The sequence below is a fragment of the Hordeum vulgare genome, chromosome 5H (genome assembly GCF_904849725.1).
Source record: "Hordeum vulgare subsp. vulgare chromosome 5H, MorexV3_pseudomolecules_assembly, whole genome shotgun sequence".
NCBI classification, from domain to species: Eukaryota; Viridiplantae; Streptophyta; class Magnoliopsida; order Poales; family Poaceae; genus Hordeum; species Hordeum vulgare.
In genome coordinates, this window is record NC_058522.1 from 492,703,794 (window position 1) to 492,716,775 (window position 12,982).

A 12,982-nucleotide genomic window follows, 5' to 3' on the forward strand; every position below is an offset into this window, starting at 1 on the left:
TCACAGACGTAGTGGCCCCGCTTCCATTGAGGGCGGTCTCGTCGCCGACAGCCATGGCCAGGAGCTCCTGCTTGACGGGGAGGTGCCCCGGCTCCGTCTTCGACTTGATGAGGCGGGAGGAGGCGCGGGGCTCGTTGATGACAATGCTGCCGCTGCGCGTGCGCCGTCCCAACGGCATCTCCCGCGGCTCCGGCTTGACGGGAGGAGCGCCGGCGACCCGGAGGAATGGGAGCTGGAGCCGAACGAGGAGGACGACGCTGTCTTCATCCGCCTCGGCGTCCAGGAGCTGTCACGGCGACGAGAGAAGGTGGGTGGCGGTGGGTACTCCAACCGCGGCGAGTTGCCGCCCTTGATGTGCTCGAGGACAACATCCAATGTGCGTCCGAGGATGCCCCGCCATGGGTGGTGCCCCTTGGAGTTATGGCGGCCGCGTGGTTGGACCCCGTTGGTGGCGGCGAGCTGCTCGGCGAGCTGGCGTTCGAAGTACGCCGTCCACGGAGTGTTGCTGTTGGGGGCGTACCTCAGCAGGTTGCTTGAGCTCTCCGGCAGCAACGACCGGATCCGTGCGATCTTCGCCCACCAGTCAGATCCAGAGGGCGACGGCGGCACCGAGATTTCATCGGTGCTCAGCAGACACGATCCCGACACACGCATGTCCAGTGGCGTCGGGTAGTCCGCCTCGTAGAGAAGGCGGGCCTCGTCCTCGTGGAGGTGACGACAGTAGAGAATTGTTTCCCAATGTGTGTCGTCAAGTGGATGTGAAAGGAACTGGAGCGCTTGGGCCTTGGTCCACACGAAACAAAGGAATCGTCTATTATATGGCAAGCTGCACAAGTTTGTATCCGTTCGCCACAACTTGAAGGTATAAAATTCTCTTGTGTGTTGAGACCATGATCCTCCATTTTCTTAGAAAACATTGTTGTTTACGTTGCTGTTATTTACTGATTTTGTTTTCACACCTTTGAAGATACGTGCTGAAGAAGACAAGGACCGGGTGAGAGAGAATGATAAATATAAGGAGGTTGATCCATGTGCAATGATGATGAATACAACCATGTTTGATGAGGCTAATCCAATGATGGAGTGGTTGAATGAGGATGAGGAACATGTAATCTTGGATGGATCTGATGCTGCTAGCGCCGTGTTCGAGGAAATACGTCGCCTTAACTCAAGCAAGAAATCCTCTCATCTTGGAAGGAAGGGCAATGGAACGAAAAGGAAGAGAGTATTGGAAGAAGATGAGGATGACTACATTGATTGTGATGATGATGAAGAAGAAGATGAGTACATAGACATTGATGATGAGGATGAATGCGGAGATGATAGCGCAAGTGAAGCTGATGGAGAAGATTCAACTACCCGAGTTGAAAAAGATCAACCAAGCCAAGATGGAAACGAGGTTGAGGAAAGAAATGATGGAGGTTTGCTGAACTGCCGTAGGTCTCGACGAGGAAAGCAAAGCACGAAGCTGAAGGACTTGACGAGCCTTTACAATTGACAGGTAAGTTCATAGGTAAGTTCATAGGTAAGCTGTTTCAGTATTGTAGTAATCCTCGCATTTCGGTAATGCCCAAACATTTCTGGCAAGGTTTTTGTTTGCTGAAAGTTGCATGGGGCGTGCTAACTGTTTCTTTTTGCTGACACAGTTCTAAGTTCATTGGACCTGGTTAGGAATGCTAGCAAGTTTTTTTTTTTTCAAAGTTACTAGTATTATATTTGGTTAGGCGTTGCAAGTTTACCTACAGATTGCTGATTCTAGCATTCGTACAACCACGAGGAATGTCATTGTAGTGGAAATTAATCCAAATAATTCATAGCTTCATAAATTGCCAAATGATTGCATCAGCCCACTTTACCTTGTAATATTGATTGACTTAATACACCATCATTTTGGCATTTGTAGAAGCATTTGGAGCATCGTATGTGGTCGCAAGGTTGCTGTCCAGTGAAGAAATGACACAAGAATGGAAGAAGGAAGCTTCTGGTTGCATTTTGTGGTGTATGAGAACTCTGAATGTTATTTTGTGGGATGCATGAAATGTTGTCCAGGACTAGTTGTGGACAATTCATTTGGATGGATGTTCTTTTGCTGTGATCTTGGATGTAGTTAAACTATGCTACGGATTGGCCTGGATGTAGAACCTAAGTTATGATTGGTAGACTATAATCTTTACTCCTGATTCGTCAATCTAGATTGAATTCTGGATTGCTATAGTTTGCCTTCAATTAAGTATGTTTCTGTGATATGTCGTTGTTCCACAAAATTTCAAAAATTATGTCAAATTTCGGACGTTTTTCGTTCAATTTTCGGCCAGTTTTCGTCCCAGTTTTCAATTTTTGGATTTGACTTTTCGTCCGGTTTTTTCCGAAAAAAATCCGAAATTCCGAAATTCGTCTATTTCGCCCAGGACCGGAAAAAAATGCAAAACGAAATCCAAAATTCTGCTTGGACGTGCCCACGTTCCAGAACACCACCTCCGGCACGCCGAACCCCTCCGCCGCAAACTTCTTCTTGATGGCCTCGTGCTCCGACACCCACGCCTCGCCGCCCACCCACCCGTCGAACTCCATGTCGCTCAGCACGAACACCCGCTTCACCATCATGTCCTTGGACAGCGCGCCCGCCACAGCCACGTTCAGGATCTTGTTGAAGACGGCCTGCAGGTTCGCGCCCTTCTGGGCCCTCACGGCGGCCAGCGTCCGGAGCTTGTCCACCAGCGACGCGCCGCGCACCTTGTGCAGCTGGTGCGTGGCGTCGAAGGTGATCACCCGCCCCTTCCACGGGTCCTGGCTCAGCTCCGAGATCAGCAGCCCCAGCGCGATGGCCGCGGACGCCGGGGGCTTCTCCACCGAGCTCGATAGGGCGCACATGGCGATGCAGTTGCTGAGCCGGCCCTCCGACACCAGGGACGACACCATGCGGCGCCACTGGAGCTCCGCCGACTCGTCGTGCTCGCCCTTGAGGGCCGCGGCCAAGATCTCGTGCGGCAGCACCGCGTCGGCCGGGATCCTGGTCAGCCCGGCGCGCACCTCGTCGTAGAAGCCGGCCACGCCCGACTTGTCGTGCTTGTCGAAGGCCAGCTTGTACTGCCGCATCGCCCGCGACGCCACGCGCGCGTAGGGGAGCTCGTCCCACTTGCCGGCGCTCATGTACACCTCCGGGAGCTCGAGGACCTTGCGCAGCGGCACGTGCACCTCGCGGCGGAGCCGGTTGCGGACGCGGTACGCGTAGTGCTTGTCGGGGATGCCGAGGTACTCCGGGCTCGAGTCGCGCGGGAAGACGCGGCGGGCGATGGCCTCGCAGAGCAGGGTCGAGCGGTCGTACGATGAGCGGAGCGACGGGCACCACTTGGCGGCGAGCCCGATCTTGGCCGTGTCGCCCGAGCGCAGGTGCTCGAGGTCGGACTTGAGAAGCTCGGCGAAGAGCTCGGCGACGCTGTCGTAGAGGAAGCGGAAGCTCTCGTCCGAGTCGTAGCGGGAGAGCACGACCTGCGCGTGCTCCGTCTCCTTCTGACGCCTGGCCTTGGCGGCCTCCGCGCCCCCGCCGACGCAGCGCCGCTTATTGTTACGGGAGCCGCCGCGGCGGTGGACCCTGCTGCTGTCGTCGTCGCCGTCCTTGCGCTCGTCGCGGGGGCCGTGAAGGATGCGGTAGACGATCTCGGGGAGGTCCTTGAGGCAGCCGAACCTGGCGAAGGTGGCGAGGTTGGCGGCGAGGGTGCGCGGGTGGTTGGCGTGCATCCAGAGCGCGGCGGCGTAGAAGCCCTCCCGGTCTGACTTGCCGAGCCCGCGGACACCTCGGAGGTGGCACACGAGGCGGAGCGCCGTGCGCGCGTCGCCGGCCCAGGCGACGCTAAGGAGCGCGGCCACATCGGCGGCCGCCGTGCCACCCGGGACGACCTGGAAGAAGAAGTCGACGCAGGGGTCGCCCGACGAGGCGTACGCGAGCGCCTTCCCCACCGCCTTCGGCGGGCGGGAGACGGGGTCGGCGTCGCTGTCGTAGCCCTCGGAGTCGTCGTCCGATGACGATGAGTCGCCGCGGTAGAGCGCGCGCTTCGGCTTCTTCGGCGTCGGCTTGGCCTTGGGCTTGCGGTCGGCCATGTCGGTGTCGACGATCGCGATGGGAGGGCCGAGGAGCGCGGCGGCGGGGGCCATGGCTGGCTGGCTGCGGTGCCGCGGGGCGGGGAGGCGGGGGTCTAGGGTTTTAGAGAGATCGGGGTGGGGGATTGGATTGAAGATCAGAGATGATGGGAGCGCGCTTGCTCATATAGCGTGCCGGCAAAGTCGGCAACCGCAACGGACTTAAGAGAGTCCGGGATCGTTTGTGGCTGCGTGCAAGGGGAACCGACTAAGAATATTTCCAACTTTGTAATATTTCCTTTTTTGTACAACTTTGTAACCGGGAGTATTTCTACTCTGTTTCCAACCGGTAGTATTTCTATTCTGTTTCCAACTTTGTACTAGGAAGTTGTATATATTCTCCATGTAAACAAACTTGTGATTTGTCTTTTACTTCCTTCGTCACAGTTTATAAAGCATGCATGTGTAACTAGGTCGTCAATTTAACTTATATATAATATATTATTTAACATAAAAATTATATCACTAGAAATAGAAATCTAAACTTTTTAATGATATTTTTTTTATAGTATATGCCTTTCATTAAGTTGACCAAATTAACGACCTAGATATACGTGTCGGATATATAAACTGAAACGAATGGAGTACTGGATGTATTTGTATTCTCAACACGTTTAGCATTTTCGATGCAAAAAAGAAAAAGAAACACGTTTAGCACTTGAATAATTAATCACAGGTCCTTACAAACACTAATAGAAAATGTGTATTCAAAACCATGGGGGTGTCCAGGTCTTCTTTCCTCGGCTGCGAGTCATGAGTATAACTCGATGCCGTCTCTAGGCTTCGCAACTGAGTGGAACTGCTGTGTCTACATGCCTCTCAGTTATCATGTCTTTCTGGTGTTACATGACAACTGAGTGAAACTGTCGTGTCTGCATGCATGTCACTTGTCATATCTTTTCAGTGTTACATGGTAACTGAGTGAAAATGTCGTGCCCGCACACCTGTCAGTTGCCATGTCTTTTTAGTATTATTGCAACTGAGTGGAACTGTCACGCGGTGACACACGGGAGCACGAGGTGGCAGGCCGGATGTACACGTCGCAAGGAGAGAAGACCGAATGTGTGAACGTTATCTGTTTTGTCCATTCAAATCATGTACTTCTATGTGTTATTTCCCTTATTACAAATCACATGGGCGCGTGCACAAGGCCTCGCGACCCTCTCGACGCCGATGAATCGGATGTGGGCCGTCGACCAGGGCGAGCCATGTCGGTTCCTCCTTCCTCCCAACCCATATATAACCAACGAACCCAGCCACCTGAAAATCAATAAAAGATCTTCCTCCCCCTGCCCGGCCTAGCTCGCTCGCTCGCTCGATCCTCCAAACCCTAGCTGCCGAGCGCACTAACCGTCATGGCCACGCAGACGGAGCCAGCCGCGCCGCCACGCCGTCTCCTCGGCCCTCCCATCATCCGCGCCGCCCGCCCGTCGACCGATTCCGTCGGCGTCCTCAACGCCGCCGCGCCCACTTCGCACCCCTTCATCGACATCCTCGACGCGGCCTTCAACGCGCCGTCGGCCGCGGAGATGAAGGCCGCCTTCAAGCCGTGGAGGGCGTTCACGGAGAACTGCTTCGCCACGTACGCCAACTCGGGCAACCCCTGCCTCGACCTCTTCTTCCAGGTGGTCCCCAGCACGCCGCCCGAGCGCGTGCGCACGCTGCTCGCCGCCGCGTGGGCGCAAGACCCGCTCACGGCGCTCAAGCTCGCCTGCAACCTCCGCGGCGTGCGCGGCACCGGCAAGTCGGACAAAGAGGGCTTCTACGTCGCCGCGCTCTGGCTGCACGACAACCATCCGCGCACGCTCGCCTGCAACGTCGCCGCGCTCGCCGAGTTCGGGTACCTCATGCCTCGTTTGGTTAAGGGGGATTGGGGAGGTTTTGAGAGGGAGGGATTTCAGAGGATTGGGTGAATCCCTTTGTTCCACCCAATCCTCTCACATTCCGGGGCTTTGCTTCCACTAGTCCTCCGAGAAGGGCTTTGAAATACATGGATAAGAAGGGATTGAAGGGGAACGAAGGGGATTGAGCTAAGCAAATCCCTCCTATCGAATAGGTGCCCGAGGATCCGTGGGGTTTCTGGCCCTGCCGGGGATTTTTCTCTCAAAACCTCCCCGATCCCCTCTAACCAAATGAGGCCTCAAGGACTTCCCCGAGCTGCTCTTCCGCCTCATCCACGGCCCCGACGTGCGCAAGGTCGCCAGGGAGGGCGCCGCCGCCGAGAAGGTTCGGAGGAAGGAGAAGGACTTCGGCAAGCAGCGGGAGGCCTTGCGTGCTAGCCTGGCCAGCCGCAAGCGCGCCCGCGAGCTGGCCCCTGTGCCGCCCAAGGCCACCTTCGGCGACTTCCTGTCCGCCGCCCTCTCCAAGTCCGGCAGGGCCAAGCCCATGGAGGTGGACACCGTCCCTCTCGCTGTCGCGGTCCAGGAGCCGGCGGAGCAGAAGCCAGACGAGATGGAGGTGGATCAGAAGAAGAAGAAGCCCCGGCAGATGTCCAAGAAGGTCAGCAAGGTGGCCAAGCTCGCCGTGCAGTCGCTGGAGACGTACTACGGCGACAGCGCGTACCGCTTCCTGTTCGAGGCTGCCGCGGACTTCTTCGCCGCCCTCCTCGCCTCGGACCTCGAGCAGCTGGCCACCGGCGGCAGGAAGATGAATATCGGGCTCGCCGCCAAGTGGTGCCCCACGCCGGGCTCGTCCTTCGACCGCACCACGCTGCTCTGCGAGGCCATCGCCCGCCGCCTCTTCCCGCGCGACTCGGACCCCGAGTACGCCGAGCTCACGGACGAGCACTACACGTATCGGACCCTCCACCGCCTCCGCCGCGAGGTGCTCGTGCCGCTGCGCAAGGTGCTGGAGCTTCCGGAGGTGTACATGAGCGCCCAGCGGTGGTCGGAGCTGCCCTACACCCGCGTGGCCTCGGTGGCCATGCGGCGCTACAAGTTCCTCTTCAAGAAGCACGACGAGGAGCGCTTCGACAAGTACCTGGAGGACGTGGAGGCCGGCAAGGCCAAGATCTCAGCGGGCGCGCTCCTACCGCACGAGATCGCCGCGTCGGCCTACCGCGTCGAGGACGACGACGTGTCGGAGCTGCAGTGGCGCCGCATGGTGGACGACCTCCGCTCCAAGGGGGCGCTGCGCAACTGCATCTCCGTCTGCGACGTGTCGGGCAGCATGGAGGGCACCCCGATGGAGGTGTGCATCGCGCTGGGCGTGCTCACTTCAGAGTTCAGAGCTCAGCGAGGAGCCCTGGGCAGGCAAGGTGATCACCTTCAGCGACACGCCTGAGATTCACCTGATCCAGGGAGAGACTCTTGTGGAGAAGATGAGTTTCGTTAGGCGCATGCAGTGGGACATGAACACCAACTTCCAGGCGGTGTTCGACCAGATCCTCCGCACTGCGGTGGAGGCCCGGCTGGCGCCGGAGAAGATGATCAGGACCATTTTCGTGTACAGCGACATGGAGTTCGACCAGGCGTCGGTGCATGGCGGGTACTACCAACCGCGGCAGGCGGGAGCATGGGACACGGACTACGAGGTGATCTGCAAGAAGTTCAGGGCCGCCGGGTACGGCGATGTGGTGCGCCAGATCATCTTCTGGAACCTGCGCGACTCGCACTCCACGCCGGTGACGTCGACCCAGCCGGGGGTGGCCATGGTGAGCGGCTTCTCCAAGAACTTCCTCAAGATATTCCTGAGGAACGACGGCGTGGTGAACCCCGAGGCCATCATGATGGATGCCATCGCCGGCGAAGAGTACCAGAAGCTGGAGGTGTTCGATTAGATCGATTATCAGTTGTCACCAGCTTAGTTTGGTCAGTTTTCTTCAGAATTGTGGACGGCTAATGCCGTTTTTCAGAATTCGAACCAAATCCATGCCTAGAATATAAGTTGGATTTTGTAGTTGAACAACGATGCCTGAGCTGGTAGGATGGCTGGAATGGTTTGGCATCCACTGTAGTGAATGGATGGAGTGCATGAATGAATTCTGAATGCCGGACAAATGTATATTGTTCGTGGTGTTTGATTTTCCGAATCCAAACCAAAATCAGCATGCTTGTAATTTCTGTTCTCCCTCGCTGGTATGATGATTGGATTGGAAGAACGATCATGTTATGAACAAATTTCTAGTGCTTATAATATTGTAAGTCCACTGACATACTTCCTCCGTCCTAAAATAAATGTTTTAATTTTATACTTGATCTAATGTAAAGTTGTATTAAGCTTATGACATTTATTTTAAAACGGATGAAGTATATTATAGGTAGTTGTAATGTTGATCCAACAACATGTTTCTCTGTTTCTGCATGCCATGGCAGCTTGCTGCTGTTAATTTCTCTGTTAAATTGAACTGAAACGAAATGAGGTAATTAGATCCATGAATCATAATAACTAGTAACTTGCTGGAAAAAAAATTGCTCGTGGTGTTTGACATGGTCGTGCTGGATTAGTTCAATCCTGCCCTTTGCAAATTTTCATCGTTTTAGAGCATCTCCAACAGCCGCGCTAAACAAACGCCGCGTCTCAAATTTATTCATTTTAGCGTGCGCGTAATCGGCAGAGTGTCTCAAGCGGACGCATAATAACCGCGCGCGCGGCATATAGAGTTGGGCGCGCGGTTTGAATCGCCATCGCGCGCTGCGTATTTGGGGCGTCCGCTTCCGCGGCGGCACACACGAGCGCTCGCGCCGCACTTTCTCCCACCGCGCCACCTTCGCCCCACACGCGCCGGTGCCGGCGAACTGACACGATGGACGCGCGCACCGGCTCCCCCTCACCCCATCCTACAACCGCCGCCGCCGCAAACCCTAGCGCTGGGAGCGTTGGCCACGCCTCCGCCTCCGCCGGAGCTCCTCCGAGCATTAGCCTCGCGCGCGGCCTCTTCATGCCGTCGCGGATGACCTCGGCGGCGGGCATTGTCGCGCCGGCGCCGGCACCCGACTTGATGAAGCCCTCTGCACCCCCCTCGAACCTCCCAAATGCGGCGCAGACGAAGAAGGGCAAGACATCCGCGGCCGAAGAAGCCGAGGAGAGGAGGGTGGCGGTCGAGGAGAGGAAAGTGGCATTGGAGGAGAGGAAGGTGGGCATGGAGGAGCGATCTAAATTGTTGGAATGGGAGAAGCACTTGTTCTTCTTGGACACATCTTTGTTCAATGATGCGCAAAAGAAGTATGTTAATCTTGCCCGTGAAGAAGTCTTGATCCAAAAAAGAGCCATGATTCGCACATAGGTGGCGGTGGCCTTGGCGGCATGGGTGACGGTGGCATTGGCGGCACGGGTGGCATTGGTGTCATGTGTGGCTTTTGGAGCAACCATGGGCGGCATGGTTTCCATGAATGGCTTTGGAGCTACCATGGAGACCATGGGAGGCATGGGTGGCTTCGGACCACTTCCGGACGGCTTGGACGGCATGGGTGGCATGGGTGGCATGAGTTTTACGACTCTCATTGGCGGCATGGGTGCACCTCCGGGCGCCGGTGTGCAACCTTCCCACGATCTTGGCAACACCTTCCGAGTTTCTCGTGATGAGAATGCGGTGCGCAACAATGGAGAGGAGGAGGAAAAATCGTCTTTGGCGGAGTCGGATGAATCGGAGGAAGATGAGGATGAAGACGAGGCTTGATTGTTGTGCCTTTCGTTTGTGTCATGAACTTGGTTTGCATTTTGAACTTTGTTAAATGATGTTGTGGACATGAATTTGAATATGTGGGCATGAACTTTTGGGCACGAACTTGGTTGAATGATGTATGTGATTCAAATTATATGCCATGTGTTTTGTGTTAAATGAGATGTGTGAAATTTGTGTTCAAAATGAAGAAATGTGAGGCGTCGGCTGCGCACGCTGCATTTTAGCGCGTTGCTGGAGCTGCGCGCCCGCGCTGCATTTCAGCGCGGCTGCTAGAGCCAGCGATATGCGTCGTGTCAAACCTGACGATGAACGCGCTGTAAATCAGTTTTTTGGACGCCGGTCGAAACGCGTTTGTTGAAAATGCTCTTAGTTTGTCACGTGTTTGTGCTTCCAGGATTATTTTTTGAACCGTTTTGATTGTTAGTCAGGTGCTGAACATGTTGCTGCTTGAGCTGGTAGGATGGTTCGAATGGTTTAGCTTTATCCAGCCTAGTGGTGGATCATCTTTTATTCGGAGCGGGTGAACGAAGGAGTGAATTTCTGAATTCCGAACAGCGCACTGTTGTGGCATTTGATTTTTAGAATCCAACCAAAATCAGGTATATATAGACGTTGTTGTATGGGCAGTGCTCTGCGCCGGAGCGTCATCCGATCCAACAGCTGCACGCGGGCCGTATCGTTAGATCTACATACAACAAAATTTTCTCGATGCAACAAATTTCGTTCACGATACAATAATTTTCGTTCACGGTTGCAACAAAAATATAGTTGTAGCAAAAAAAATATCAATGTTGTCGTAACAAAAAAACAAAGCTGATGATGCGTGATCGCAAAACAAAAAAAGGGTTGTAGCAAAACAATCCGGTGAACTCGTGTTGCAACTTTGACGAACTTGTATGCAACTTTTTTAATGAACGGTTGTAGAAAAAGGATACCGGTTGTAGCAAAAATTAACACGGATGTAGCAAAAATAAAAACACAAATTGTAGCGAAAAATTCGACGAACTCGAGTTGCAACCAAACGTGGATGCAACTCTTTTAGTGGATAGATGTAACAAATGAAAAATACTTGTAGCAAATTTAAACACTAGTTACAGCAAATTTAAACGAGATAAAAATTGCATGCCTAATCAGCTCTTGCGCGGGTCACGCACGACCGGCCGAAGCGTTCGGCCGGCGCGTCATGGCGAAGCGTTTTCCTTGTTGTATTGTTCATCCAGCAACATGCTCTGTTTCTGCATGCCATGGGATTAATTTGTCAGTTTATTTGGATTGCTATGAGGTAATTAGGTGCACTAATTATGATAGCTACTAGCAGTGGCGGAACTAGTACTAGATTACGCCTAGGGCTAAGCAAGCTTAAATGATGCATTAATTCTAATGATTATATATATTTTTTTAGAAGGGATTACAAAGGTTATTGTTTCTAGGCCTAGGGCTAGAACCCCAACTGCCCTAGGCCTGTCTCCACCACTGGCTACTAGTATACTGATGAAAAATACTTGTCAAGGTGTTTGTCATCTTCAGTTCTATTAGATTGATGGGCCGTGCCCTTTGTTATTTCTCATTGGGTTGGTTTGTGATGGTGTTTGATTAGCTTCTTGTTTCGCGGATTATGAACACTGCTTGCTATGATTGCTAGTCTTCTTTTCAGAATTCAGTTTTTGCTGTTCAACAATGTTGCTTGGATGATTGGGACGGTTGCCAGTGTACTGAGTCTGTTCAGTTTACCTTCAAATCGTCTGTTTCTGCACTACAATTGAAAAGAACGCAGAATGAACAAAAGGGCTTTGAATGGGAAATACATACTTAGTCCAGGAACGCGTGGACTCAGTGACGCCTACTTGCGGCCGACGATCTCAGTTCTCAGATGGCTAGACCAAGGAGCCAGAAGAGCCGCGACGGCGTCCTTGATGCCACCGCGCCGAAGACCTCCCCCGAGTTGCAGATGTCGTCGCCTTCTAAGTTGTCGATCAACCCCAAAATTAGAAGAAGAAGGGGAATCTTATAATTACAGGCACCAAATCAAACAAACTCACCTACAGTAGAAAACAAGGAGGATCGCGGCGTGAAAGCATTGAAAATTAGTTTTAATTTGCACTCTTGATATACATTGCCCTCTGCAACTTGCCGAATTAGTTTTAATCTGCACCCTTGATATACATTGAAAATTGCAATCTTTCTAAAAGGGTGTACTGACTACTGAGGCACACCTCTTTACTTTAATGGTTTGGTATCTTGAAAACCGGTTTGCATTTTGACTTCGAAGAAAAATACCATGGTTGTGCACTCACAAAAAAGGAACTCAGGTAGGTAGCAGCCATCTTAGCTTGTAGTAGTACGTTCTTTCACTCCCCTTCCTTTCTCAAGCATTTAAATTTGGTGGTGCATGATGTAAATTCATTACAAATACTGGTGTTTCCTCGTTGAAAACTATGGCGCTCCAAAGGCTTCATGCTACGTAGTGTTGGCTTCGCCTATACAAGAGAAGCATGCTTGCTAGCATGTCGGTATCCTCTAATTTCTCAGTATCAAGTATTGTAAACAAACCAGTAGTAACCAATAATAACATGGTGGTAAATAATTAAGTAAGCACATAGATTGGGATCTACTACCTAGATAGCTAGCTCATTGAAACACACTGAGTTAGCAAATGGAATCAATGAAAGGTGTATATATATATATATTTCATCTCTGCAACAATGAATGATATACACATAGGAACTCCAGATGCATGATAAAGTCTAAATTGCATGAGTGCATCACACAAATGAGAATGAATTGTCTATCATGCACGGGATATACCGTTCATGCATCTTTTCTGCAGTTATAGTTATTGTGTACTACACACACAATACAACTCATTCCGTTTCTCCCTCGTTCCACTCGTCCACCAACCTATTCTCTTTCATTTGATTTTAATGTTTGTATCAATTGTACTATCTCCGTCACGGTTTAGAAAGCGCGAATGAGCGATCTCTGGAACCAAGATGAATCATGATTGGTTCAATTTTTTTACAAATGCTCATACAATAACCTCATGACGCTTAATTATTAGAAAAAATAATGCATAATAACTCACATAACCACTAAACGAGGAGTGCATGCAACCTAGCTAGTATTTATAATTAACTAAGTAGTAAATGTCAGACGCCTTAAAGTACTATTCATGAACCCTTTCCTTCAAAAAATCAATCATATCCCGGCTCCCCAACCAAACTC

The 12,982-nt window shown here is 52.3% G+C and overlaps 1 long non-coding RNA gene and 1 pseudogene across 1 annotated transcript; both read left to right on the top strand.

Moving 5' to 3' along the window:
* The first annotated feature begins 729 nt into the window (after positions 1–729).
* On the top strand, positions 730–2,173 carry LOC123396462. The gene is made up of 3 exons (XR_006609909.1): positions 730–862; positions 968–1,501; positions 1,904–2,173. It is a non-coding gene; the product is annotated as an uncharacterized LOC123396462 (long non-coding RNA).
* Positions 2,174–5,492: 3,319 nt separating this feature from the next.
* LOC123397002 lies at positions 5,493–7,915 on the top strand (annotated as a pseudogene).
* Positions 7,916–12,982: the final 5,067 nt, after the last annotated feature.